Below are 13158 nucleotides of genomic sequence, written 5' to 3'. Positions count from 1 at the left end.
GGCTTCTTCTTTTTTCTTTTTTTTTTTTTCTTTTTTTTCTAACTTTAACATTCAAGGAGCACAAAGGGGAGCACGTGGAAGGCCCTTGGAGATTGAAGATCCTTGGAGATTTTCTTCAACCAATCAAAGTTCTCATTTGGCTCTTACCATCTCATGGAAATGAAGAAGTCATCTCTTCTTTGATTACACTATCTTGAAGTATGTAGCCTCTTTTTTTTTTTTGTTTCCTTTCTCCTTAGTTTTATCTAGATGGTCATGCAAGAAGGCTTTTGAAATTTACTATGCGGAGCCAAGAGCCACCTTGGGTGCAACTAGGGAAAGAACAGGGTGAAGCTAAGCCCTTGTTTTTTTTTTAATCAATTCCAGTAGGTACAATATGTATTCCTTTCTTTCTATCTTTTATTGAATATATGCTTGCTTGCATCTCTACTAAATATATGGTGTGCATGTATGGATGGCTGAATATTGGAATCGTAGGTGAATGAATGATGAGGATGAGAGCTCTAAAATGAGATTTTCTTTTATGTTGATTTTTGAGGTTGGAGCTTGTCAAACTTGTGGAAAACCCTATGAATGTGTACATGTTAATATGTATTTCCACATCATCCCTATGATTAGTTTTAACCACATCTTTATCCACTTTCTAATCCTAATTCATTTGGTAAATCACTAGTTGGCCATTTTATTAGTAGTTCAAAAAGGGTGATTTTCCTTGAGACGTGCCTCTTCAAAGGAATGGAGCACAAACGGAGCTTTCTTCATTGATTTCCTTAAGAATAGGCGTTTCTTATTTAAAGTCTAGTCATTCTCCCATACCCAACAGTGTGAGAGATAATTTTTTTTGCAACATATAAGGTTAAGTGAAATATTTACCAAGTTCAAAAATATTTCAAAAAAAAGAGTCTAAAAAGGTTTTGAAGACTTAGCCTAAGCTCTCCTACGAGCCCAAGTTCCTCTGCAACATACATAGAAATAATGAAGTCAAAATTTTTAAAATTAACTTTTAAACCTTAATTTTTTTAAAAATTAAGATATCTTGTTATTAAAACTTTTTCTCTTTTTATTTTCTCTCTCTCTTAGATTCTCTATTTCTCTCTCTCTCTCTCTCTCTCTCTTTACTCTCTTAAAACAACTCTTTATTAACCTATACTTCCCTCTTTTAATATATATCTCTTTCTTCCTTTTTTTAATATATCTTTCTTGCTTTTAGTTTCTCTCTTTATTAATTTTTTCTCCCTTTTTTAGTATATATATCTTTCTTTTTTAATAATATCACTTTCTCTCTTTTAATTTCGCTCTCTCTCTCTCTCTCTCTTTATTGATATCTCTTTGTCATTTTTTAATTGTCTTTCTCTCTCTTTTCTCTCTGTCTCTTTTAATATATATATTTCTCCTTATTAACATCTCTTTCTCTCCTTTTATTTCACTCTTTATTAATCTCTCTTTCTTTTTTTTAATATATATATCTCTCTTTTCATTAATACATCTTTCTTCTTTTAATTTTTCTCTCTATCTCTCTTTTTAATCTTTCTCTCTTTTAATATTTTTCCCTTTCATTTTTGTTTTTTCTCTCTCTCTTTTATTAGTCACTATTTCTCATTTTAATCTCTCTCCTTCTCTTTTTATATACTTCTCACTTTATATATATATATATATATATATATCTTGCTAATATCTCTTTCTCTGCTTAGGTAGCGTTTGATGGCCTGGAAATCTGGAATTGGGAAAATATTTCTGAAAATATATTTCCTAAAAAAAAAAAGATTGGGAAAAATCACTCTGATTCTCATTTTGATGTGTGTGTGATCATTGAGAAATATGTTTCCAGAAATTTATTTTTTAGTTTGATGAAAAAGAAATATATTTCCAGGTTTAGTGGGATGCATCTGGTTCTTGGTGTTCATTTGCCTCCAATTGAATCCGTTTAGCTTCTTCCTTGATTCTTCCCTTCTAGTTTGCTTACCAATTCCAGCCCACCTTCTACGTCATCTGTGGTTCAATCTCCAATTGACTGCCAACATGCCGTACTTCCTGTTTCTTGCTTCTGAAATTTGAGCATGTACATTTTCAGATTTCAATTCTATATTGCTCAGTGGTTTTGTTCCCAGTCTAACAACTTTGAAATAGATGCAAGGATCCCAATGAATGCCACCACTTTGTGGTAAATAATCACAATATGTCCAACAACAAAATTCAAACATTAGCTACAACTGCAGATGCTTTCAGCATCCCCAGCAAGCAGCATGTAACCTCAAAAGGTGAGGGCTGACATGCATCAGATTTGGAGACATGGCCACATACATTTGACAAAATGTCAAACCATTGTTTGAACTAAACGACTCAATGACCAGCACAATGACCAAGCCACATAATTGCTTCTTTTTCAAAGGAAGAAGCTATTTGGTCCAAGGCCTGCTGAAGAGCCAGTTCTTTCTCAGACATCTTGTCTTCTCCAGGATCACTTCCATCTGATTGACACTTCTTCTGTGCTAGAATTGACAAAACCATACCTTACTCCCTGATGGCAGTTACTATATAATTCTCAAAAAATTAGTTCTCAGAGTTATGTTGTTAACAACTTCATATCAAGAGTAAGTTTATAACCTGGTTTTGCAAAGCTATGGAATTGAAAAGCAGATGCTGAAATGGCCACCAGTCTATATATCTGCAACCAAAAAGTCACACAGCAAGAGATATCTAAGTTTGGAGATATAACAAAAAAGACCGATCATCGAGTGCAAAAGCATCATTTTTACAAGAATTCTGCATTCACATAGCATGTGTACTCGCCTCATATTCAAGCCACAGTAAAAAAAAACTCCAGTTTGTTTATTGGAATTCACTGAAAAATGACACAATTTTTCGAATCAACGTCAATAAATGATGTTTGAACTTCCATTGCACTGAAGGGCTATTACTTAAACACATTTTGCATACTTCTGAAATGTCTTTACCACACCAAGCAACATAGACACCGGAGCATTTACACTATCTGAGAAGTGAGAAGCCAACATTTCAAATGCCTAAAATCAGCAACAAGAAGCAGGAAAAAAAAGAAATGCTACAGCAAGAGCTTCAATCCATGTCCAGGGCACAAAATTCTCCAGGCATACAAATTTCTAAGACTCCACAAAAGAACAAAACAAGCAAGTAATGACACAAACAAAGAAGTATAGAATGGCAAGATGCAATCTATCTACAGCAACAAACAAGCATCAAGCCCCCACAACTGTGATCAAATTCACTGCCATTAGGCCATTCTTCAACCATTCTCTCCAACAATCACTCCAGAAACTTACTTTTCAAGTAACCATCTAACCGAAATGCCCAAGAGGGGACAAAAGCCATGAGAAGAGGCGAAGTGATCCCCTCCTTGCTGTTTCGCGTGCGGGGAATTGGAAGGGCGTTCCCTGTTTCCCCTTCTTTCTTCCTCTTGCAGGAGAGGGAGCTGCTGCGAGTGATGGCATCCCCTCTTTCCCCCTGTTTCTTCCTCTCATGGTGTCCCCTCTTTATCCCTCTTTTTTCCTCTCGCACGAGACGCACGCCCAACGGGCATTTTTTTTTTACTTCCGGAAATATTTTTAGGAAAACCCATCCAACGGGCAAAAAAATTTTTCTTTGTTTGATGGAATGGAAAAATTTTAAAAATTTGCAATTTTTTTCCTGTTGAATAGTACATTTCCAGCCCAGCAAACGTGAATCTCTTTCTTTCTAAACATCTTTCCCTTTTTATTTATTTTTCATTCTATATTTTAAACTCATATTCTCTTTGGCTTAAAGACCTATGGACTTCAACAAAGTAAAAGCCAAAGTCATGTATCCAATATTGGAGCTATACTTGGTGGCCTATAAACCATATCTATTTTCAAAACTTTTATTTTGAAACATTTAATGATAACAAAGTTTCTAATTAAAAGTATCTCTCAAATGAATGAAAATTTAGATGCTTGTAATGGTAGGAATGCTTTTAGATGAATGTTTTAGTAGGAATAAATGATTTATTTTCAAGCTTATAGAATTTATACAATCATGCACAACCAATCATGAGATTCACGAATGCTTACAAGCAATACTCTAAGGAGCTTAAGTAAGACGAAGTGGAGTTCTAAATAGGTAGTAACTAAATTAGAGCAATATATTGAACCTACTTAACATTCAAAGGGACACACTAGTCGATTGCATATTTGGAAAGAGTTTTCAGAAACCAAAGCTAGTTTTCTTTATTTTCAAAATATTTCAAAGGATTCTCATTTTAAAAGGATTTTCTCAAATCAAAATGATTTACTAACTCATTTTCAAAGTGAATATGATAATACTTTGAGAATTAATGTAGCGCTTAGTTTAGTTATCCCCAGGCAACGCGTCGGGTATGACTAAGCCTCGTATAGATGGTAGGCCCCCTTTCTTTCTATTTTCAAAACAAATTCTATTTGACAAAACCAAAATAAAATTTGGGATGCAGAACAAGGGTGAACTCTTCAAACATGTTCGTAAAGGGATGCAACAAGATGCAATAGCGTAACACTTGATGACTTTGGTAGAAGCATGGAAGACTCAGATTTTGGTTTAGAGAAACTTGTTCATATTAAAAGTTGGTGCATGTTTGTGTGAAGCTGAAGGAACTTTGGCATGAGCTTCTTAAGGAGTGTCAGGAGACATTATAAGCAGACCATCCTAACCAAGAGTGGACACTAGCACTCCTTGCATGTAGATATTATTGTCCCCAGATGCAAGATGATTTGAAGTCTATGTAAGACTTGCTCTATCTTCCAACAAAAAACTGGGAAAAATCAGAAGACTATCAGCCTCCTTTAGCCTCTTCTTGTTCTAAAGCTCTTGCATAAAAACATTTCCCTAGACTTCATTGTGAAATTATTGAAGGTATACAGTTCAACATCATCTTTATAGTGATCCATAGATTCTCTAAGAATATTGTTTGATCCAAACATCAATAGAATGCCCTATGGAGAAAAATGATAAAGTTGTTTGTCATTTTTAAAAAAATGTTAAAAGTATTGGGTTGTGATGGACGAAAGGATTGTATCAATGGGCACTCAAAGTGAACTTTAGCACACAATCAACTATTGAAGTGAGTTGAAGAAGTGTTTTGTGAAGTGCACAAACAAACGTGAGTGAAAGTAGAACTATACGTTGAGACTGAAGAACTACTATTTTGAGGAAGTCATGGCATACAAAGCAGTAGTTGCTGTCAGAGACTACAATAGACTTAAAAGTTGTGGGGTGGGGTTGGTGGGGAAGTGGACCCTATTCCCCCTATGAATGTAACTATATCTACTTTTCTCATATGTAGTATCCATTTGTGCATCCCTTGTTCACTTTTTAGTGAGCACCCTCTCATTGGAAAGCTTGTATGTATGCATTTTCTTGCTTTGGGTGTTCGGCAGGCAGAATCTTCTATGAGCCTTTGGCTACCCTACGAGTAAAGTCAAGTTTAATTCTCCTTGATTACATTTTTCATGACATATTTTTGTTCTCTTTATACACTTTATGTTCTTTAAGTCATTTTCATATGCACTTTCTCCCTAGGATCACGATAGAAAGTGGGCCATCACCATAGATTGAAAGTAGGCTCATGACACTTAAATGTTTTAAAATAATCAAATAGTAAACACTATATAACATATGGCACCCCATATCTAGCTGAGTTGGGTGAATCGACTCAATTTTTAATGGGAGCACAGTGGATATCTAGTCCTTTGGATCAAGTAGAATCTGAAGGCTCTGACACCAACAAATAACAAGGTAGTATTCAGGAAGCACCCATGGAAAATCATGCGATGAAGTGGCTAGTGTAAAATAGTTAAAAGGTTGGCATTTCATAAATGCCCTTAAGTTGGCAATGATGCAACAAACGCAAAAGAGGCATTTCAGAATCACCCTTTATCTACGTCTAAAATAAAACGTAAATTTCAAATGTGCCTCCAATTGCTTTTTACACCCACCACTACTATTTCAGCAAATTATTGTTTATGAAATAATAACTTCAGATTTTCCACTTGATGAAGAGAGATCTAACGTGACTTCCATTTGATACAAGCATCTAATGAGCTTGGGTAGAAAGTAGTTCATCTACTGACAAGGGATAATGTTTATGGTGCTACATGACTTGTTACACATTATAGGGAAGGCATTTGAAAAGTGGAAAGTGAAGGATATTCTGCGAAGCATAAGTTGATTGGAACAGATGTTGATTGAGTACTACTGCGACCAATAAAAGGGACAACATGTTATTACCACCTGACCTATCTACACATTTGTAATCCTCTACATCATGTAAAACTCGAGCAACATATATAAAAACACTGTCATTATTCTAGATTTTTTTTTATCTTGATGTGCGTGTAAAATGTTATGGAAGACATGTTGACTATAATTTTATCCACATTACATACATTTATCTGACTTATTAATTTTAAGAACATGCAGCTATTAGTGTTTTTACATAAACGCTATGCATATTGCATTTTTGCTAGTGAAACCGTGAGCCTCTTTTACCATCATAACATAAACGCTATTAGTAGAGCATGACTGCATGTAGTTATGCCAGCCTCTAGTACCATTTTAACAAAAATGCTGTCAACATAGCATTGTTGCATGGAGTTATGCCAATTCTTGTTAACATTTTGACGCAAATTTTATCAGCAAAGTATTATTTCATGCAGTTTCAGTAATCCCTTACCATTTGATGTAAACACCATCACTTATGCCAGTATCGGTTACAATTGTAGTACAAATACTATCAATAAAGTGTTGCTGCATGAATTTCGCTAGCATCTGTTACCATTTGACATAAGTGCTATCAATGTAGAGATACTATACACAATATGCTTTTGAAAGCGATATAGGGTATTTAATATCAAATGATGTTGTCACTGCTAATTGTGCTATCCAAAATGCTAGAGTTTTTTTGGGTAAAGTTACTATACCTTCTATGGACATTTTTACTTTTGTGAGGACATATACATCTAAAAAATTTGTGGGTTGTAAATGTAGTTATTAATGTTAAGGACAACAATGATGGCACAAATGATATAATGGATGAAAAGCATGCTAGTGATGCAATTGTGGTTGAAGATGATTTTTAGTAGGGAAGTCATATGTCAAATGTATATGTAGAAGATCATAGCATCTTATTATTTTCTCGCATGTAGGAACAAGGTAGTGGTGAGTGTTATCATGCATAGAAAGATAGTGTTGATTTGCACATGGCAAAGGAAAGTGTTCATGCTGATACATGCACAAACAACACATTGGGGAGTTTGATGCACATGAGGATCTGCAAAATTGCATACACAAACATAATAATGGTGATTTTAGTACATGCAAGTATAGTTCTAATGAGCATGAACCTAAAGAGAATATTCTAATTGACACACATATGCAGGCACAAGGTAGTTATGAGTTTGATGTTATAAGTGTAGGAATGAAATTTAGTGACAATGAAGATGCTTTCAAATATTAGAACAACTATGCACTTACCATGGGTTTAGCATCAGGAAGGAGGGTCAAGAAAAAAATCACAAAGGAATTATTGTGAGGAAGACTTATGTGTGTTCAAAAAAGGGTTCTTGATTCATAACAAGGATGAGCAAACTAATAGGGGAATTTCGAGATTGGATGTCATGCAAAGATGGTAGTTAGGAGGCTTCCAAATGGAAGACTTTATGTTAGGGTTTTCATTGCTGATCACAGCCACTCCTTGCCATCTCTTCCAGTTGTCCCCATGTTGAGTTCACATAAAATGCACATGCAGCAATTGAAAGGTTAACGTTTAATTCTGGTATTGCTTCAAAACAGGCTGACAACTATGTTAGCAAGTTGGATGGTGGCCACAAGAATGCACTTTTTATACCTTTTAACATAAAAAAACCAACTTTAATGAAGGATAGAAAGTGTTATGAAGAAAAGTGAAGTGCATGCAGTTGTCAAGTATCTCGAAAAAAAGTGGAGCATTGACCACAACTTTTATACTGTGCTTCAATTAAATGATGATGTATATGTAACAAACATATTTTGGACGGTCTAATACCTATTTCTGCAGACTGACCAATGAATGGAAAGGAAGGGGAAACATATTTTGGATGGACGCTTGCTCATGACTAAACTACAAGTGCTTCAGTGATGTTTTTGTCTTCGACACCATAGTGAACATGCACTCACCAATGGCCCTTTGTGCAGTTTATAGGTTTCAACCATCATCCGCAAAGTTGTATATGTGGTGGTGCATTCTCTTATGACTAGACAATCGATAAGATTATCTGGCTGTTTGCACAGTTTGGAGAGACCATGAATGAGGTTCAAACATGTGTTGTTAATGAATAGAGAAAATGCCATTGTAGGTGCCATAGCACACGTGTGACCAAATGCACATCACCGCCTTTGCATGTGGCACATGCTTCAAAATGCAGGGAAGTGGCTCTATAATAAGTGCATCTTAGAGTCAAGAATGAAGAGTCATCCATATCTTCATGGAAATGTACCAATTACAAAATTATTAATAGTTGCAAAGATAGTTCAACAACAAAGAAAAGTAAGTGCATGCATATGGTTGATAGTATTTCTTTTTGCTTAGACATGATTAACACTCAAAGGATCGAGAGTATGCATGCAATCCTTAGAAGACTATATTCGTGTTTAATCATAGTTCGGTTTATTGAGCAATATGAAATGTTTTGCAAAATCTTTGATAGAATGAGCTAGAACAAGATTGCAAAACATTTTTAATAGTTCTTATGATGATGGATCAAGGTCTTGATCCATGGCGCAAACATATATGCACCGACAGTGTATGAATGAGCAAAAACCAAAGCCCTTGTAGCTATCAATTTTCACATGGAATCAATCCTTTGCAAGAACAATAGTAAAAAATATGATGTAGGTGTTGACATTGTTACATACAATGTGGAAAGCAACATGCTTCAATGCTCCTATAGAAAGTTTGAATTTAACGGAGTTTTTCGTTGCCATGCAATGAAGTTGTTAGATCAAGAGAATATTGAGTTACCTTCAGCATACATGTAGTGGTGCTGAACTAAAAATGCAAAGAGAGACATGTTGAAATGCAACCACCTTAAGACAAGCATGGCGAGACATGTCTCATTGCAATACATTCCAATGAGTATGCAGCACCATCATGTATGCAACTGAAATTACATCAAAGAGTGAAGATATATCAATACATAATGGTATCACAATTAAAAGTCAAATAAGGGCCACAGAAACTATGTAGGTGCATGATGAAGAATTGTTTCCCAAAGAATGAAGTGACTTCCTGGTGAAGCCAATGACATCATGCTGCAGCCACATGAAGTTACTGGTGTATGAAATTTCTTAATTTTATTACTTGAATCACACACACACAAATAACTATATGCTAACAAAATTATAAATTAAAGCAACAAAAAGTATTGTTTACACTTGCCCTTTGATCAAATTCATCCAAGGCACTGTATAGTTCCACTTAGTAGAACTTCATAGGCTAAGTGAATAGGTAAGTAGATCACAAGATAAAAAAATGTTTGGAATTTTTTTTTTCATGCAACACAATGTCAATATAATTTGCTTTTCCAAATGGTTGAAATCATCTCCTTTTCCAACTTTGGTACACAAAACTTTTAAAAGATATACATAACTCTATCTGTAACGCTCGTTGGTTTTGGCAGGTCGGGTCGAGTTAGGGTCCAGACCCAGACCCGACCCCCACTCGCGTAAGGAGCCCGACGCGAGGCCCTTCTCCCTCCCCTTTCCCTTTTTCCTCCTTCGTCATTCTCCTGGCGGTCTCCCGTGACAGCGCAGAGGGAGAAGAAGTGGCGGTCGGTGTGGTGGTGGCTGGAACGGCGATGGCGACGGAGGTGGCAGCGGCGACCATGGTGGCGGCGGCTTGGTAAACCCCCTCTCTCTCTCGTGCGATTTTCCCTTCTCTGCCACTCATGCCCTCTTGTTTTTTTTCTCTGCCGCACGTCCCCTCTTCTTCTCTCTCGCCACTCTCTTTCCCCTTTTCCACTGGTTCTCTACCGCTCGACCCTCTTCTCACTCACCCGCACTCCCCCACCTGCTCTTTCTCTCTTTTCTCACCCCCACTGCCGTTTTCCCCCTTGACCGAACCCCTCCTCTCTCTGTCTCTCCTCTCTGTCAGTGTCCCTTTTCTCTTGTTCATTTCAGCTTTTCCCACTACTACCGTGGGTCTCTCCTAGCAACATATTTTGTGTTGAACTTTATTTGGACGTGTGTTGACTCTTTTTATGGTGTTTTGGGGTTGGATTGCAGTTTAGGGACGTTTTTCTCCTCTTACCAGCTAGTAGGGCGTGTGGTGAGCAGCGGCAGCAAGCAATCTCGAGCATTGGCACTTGATCGGACGTGTGAAGTGGTTGCTAGAAGGGTTGTAGCAGTTTGGACGCTTGTTTTGGGGTGTGCGATACCTAATCAAGCTCAAAGTAATGAATATTATCTTCTAAAGCATGTATAATTTTTGTTCGAGCATGCTAGAGCTTAGAATTGATGATTTTGAGACGCAAGTTAGTGATTTTGTTTTTGGGAGAAACTTAGGATTTGCATTGGAAAGTAATGATTCATGTATTTAATGATCGTTTAAGCATGATGGATTAATTTTCGAAGCATTAGGGAAGCATGGTAGAGATTGTGAGGTTGTGGGGAAGATTTAGAACCGTCTTAGGGAGTGTAGCGCAGACTTCTGTGAATGGGTGTATCATGAAGTTAATTAGGGAAAATATACGTATTTGGATGTGACTTTGGGGTTGATGTCTTAATTAAAGAACGTTATTGAGGAAGGAGGCGGGGTATCGAGTCGAGTGTCTCCTCGACCCCAATTGTGCATTAGAAAGCATCATAGAATGATAACTGCATAGGACAGCTACGAGCCAACCGCAGATCGAGACTACTCTTTGTAGATTGGCTATGTTTTTCAAAGAGGTGATTGACGTGATTGATGTGATGATTGATATGAATGTGTACGTTGTTGCATATGCATTGCCATGGGCAACGATGCAAATGGATGAAATAGAGGGTAGTGGTACCCGTACTGTATGACGGCTAGCAATGACTGTTACTGTATGTATAGACCTTGTGTGGAGGCATTGGGAGGTGTAAGTGCACTCGTAGGGTATATTAACCTCATGTGCTAGCCAGTCATTTTGTGAATGAGTAATGATAATGATAAAAAAAAAACGAAAGGATAAGAGATGAGAGGCCAGTGGAATGTGGCTATGTGTTTGGGTGACGTCCCCTTTTTTTTTCTGCAACTGGTCTCGCCTGTCAGAGCGCAGGCGGTGCAAGGCCTCAGGGTTCTGTTGTGTGTTGTGCTTGGAGCGTTGGGCTCCCGCCTTCCCAACCTGGGTGTCCTAGAGAAGGCTGAGTATCTCACCTTGGACTTCACACATCTAGGGATGAGTGCTCTACCGCCGCAACGGGTAAAATGGATCCATACTGTTATGGGCCACCACGGGGGTTTGTCTCTCGGCTGTAGGCCGCCCACGGTGTGCACGTGCTTGTGTTGCACCCACAGGAACTGTTAATGCACTAAAGTTAATGAAAATGTAATGTGTATGATAGAATGCATGTGATTGATGTATATGTGAATGATATGAATGCAAGTGTTATGTTTAAGCATGCTTCGCATGTGACTGATGTTGTGTTAGTGTGGCCATCAAGTGGCTTTTATTTGAGCCTTACTTGAGAGGGTTTGACATTTTCCTGGCTTGTTGCCATACTGCGAAGGGTGAGCCTTCAGTTGTTTTCTTTTTCAGGTTTTGGCGGACCCGGGGCAACAGGTTGAGTAGATGGCTTCACTCACGTCCTACTGGGGAGGTTTTGGGATTGTCGTTTGTAGTGGCGGTGTGTCATTTTGGTTTTATTGATGTCTTCTTTTTGTTAGGCATCAATGTTATGATTTTGAGGCATTTTGGTCATGCACATAGATGTGAATTTGTATGAACCAAAATGGTTATATAAATGAAAGTTCGCCCCATTGTTTTGAATTGCTTGGCTCATCATTTTTTGAATTGTTGGGTAGTCACACCTCGATGCTTTATGTTTAGAAAAAAAAAAGTTTGAGGGTTAAAAGGGCAGGGTGTGACAGTTTTGGTATCAGAGCCATGGCAAACCCCATTATGGATGTGAGTTAAAGCCTATCTGTGAAGCCGTGTTGCCTAGGTATGCATTTGTTTGATTAGTTGGTTATTGTAGTTTTGATTTTTCAAGTATAAGTATGTGATGTGATCTATGTTTTGAACTTCATGCTAATGCACATTGTGATTTGACTTGTGAGTTTGGTATTAGTCGTGATTTGAGAATAAAGGATCTTGTTTGTACAGATGGAATATCATTGTAGGGGTAAGAAGCGAGTTGGGCCGTCTTCAGAGGCACATACAGAGCCCAGCCCAACCCATTCTGATGTGCATACTCTGCGGGGTGACAGTGCGTCAGAGCCCAGTATGCCCAGCTAGGTGGGGGTGCCCAAACCCCACCGAGACAGACTCCGCCAGTGGATCAGCAGACTATATTGCTGACCACGTTAGTGTAGTCGATAGTCGGTAATCAGAGGAGTAATGCATCTCCTTTGGGGGACACCAGTGCTCTAGTTCGGGAGAAGGCAACGACAGTGTCTTATCAGCAGTTTATGGCGATGCAGCCACCTATCTTTTCAGGAGGGGGCAGTCATGACAAGGCAAAGGACTGGATTGAAGAGGTTGAACGTATTTTTGGGTTTTTGAAGGTGCCAGAAGAAGATAGAGTGAACTATGGCTCCTATTGGTTGAAGGGTGATGCCAAGAATTGGTGGCAATCAACTAGTGAGATTTGGTTCGCAGGCCAAGGGTCAATCTCATGGAAGCAGTTTAGAGATTCCTTCTTCAGCACATACTTTCTAGTGTATGCCAGAGACAAGAAAATGCAAGAATTTCTAGATTTGCAACAGAATCAGTCGAGCTTAGAAGAGTACATTACGAGATATCGGCACTTGGAGGTCTATTGCCCACACCTTTACACTACAGATGAGACCAGAGCGGGCAAGTTTGTGCGTGGGCTGCGAGATGGACTACAAAGCAAAGTGTTGACAAGTAGACCTCGTGACTTGGATGAGGCGGTTACAGTGGCACGATGCATAGAAGAAGATTGGGTAAG

General features: G+C 38.0%; 1 protein-coding gene across 8 annotated transcripts in view; it reads right to left on the bottom strand.

The window, feature by feature from the left end:
* Positions 1 to 2145: 2145 nt before the first annotated feature.
* The window catches only part of LOC116267847 (senescence-induced receptor-like serine/threonine-protein kinase), a 37983-nt gene continuing 26970 nt past the window's right edge, over positions 2146 to 13158 (bottom strand). For 4 of the 8 annotated variants that reach the window (XR_007572155.1, XR_007572160.1, XR_007572156.1 and 1 more), the window contains 3 exons: positions 9026 to 9164; positions 2605 to 2665; positions 2147 to 2489 (listed from right to left, as the gene is read on the bottom strand). The gene's annotated coding sequence lies outside the window, so the exon portion shown is untranslated. Of the gene's footprint in view, positions 2490 to 2604; positions 2666 to 9025; positions 9165 to 13158 lie in introns of all 8 variants that reach the window. The other 4 variants (XR_007572161.1, XR_007572157.1, XR_007572158.1 and 1 more) reach the window with 2 other exon arrangements.

The sequence above is a fragment of the Nymphaea colorata genome, unplaced genomic scaffold, assembly GCF_008831285.2.
Source record: "Nymphaea colorata isolate Beijing-Zhang1983 unplaced genomic scaffold, ASM883128v2 scaffold0001, whole genome shotgun sequence".
In the NCBI taxonomy this organism is placed as follows: domain Eukaryota; kingdom Viridiplantae; phylum Streptophyta; class Magnoliopsida; order Nymphaeales; family Nymphaeaceae; genus Nymphaea; species Nymphaea colorata.
Note: the sequence above shows the minus strand (reverse complement) of the source record. Positions and strands in the feature narration are given on the sequence as shown.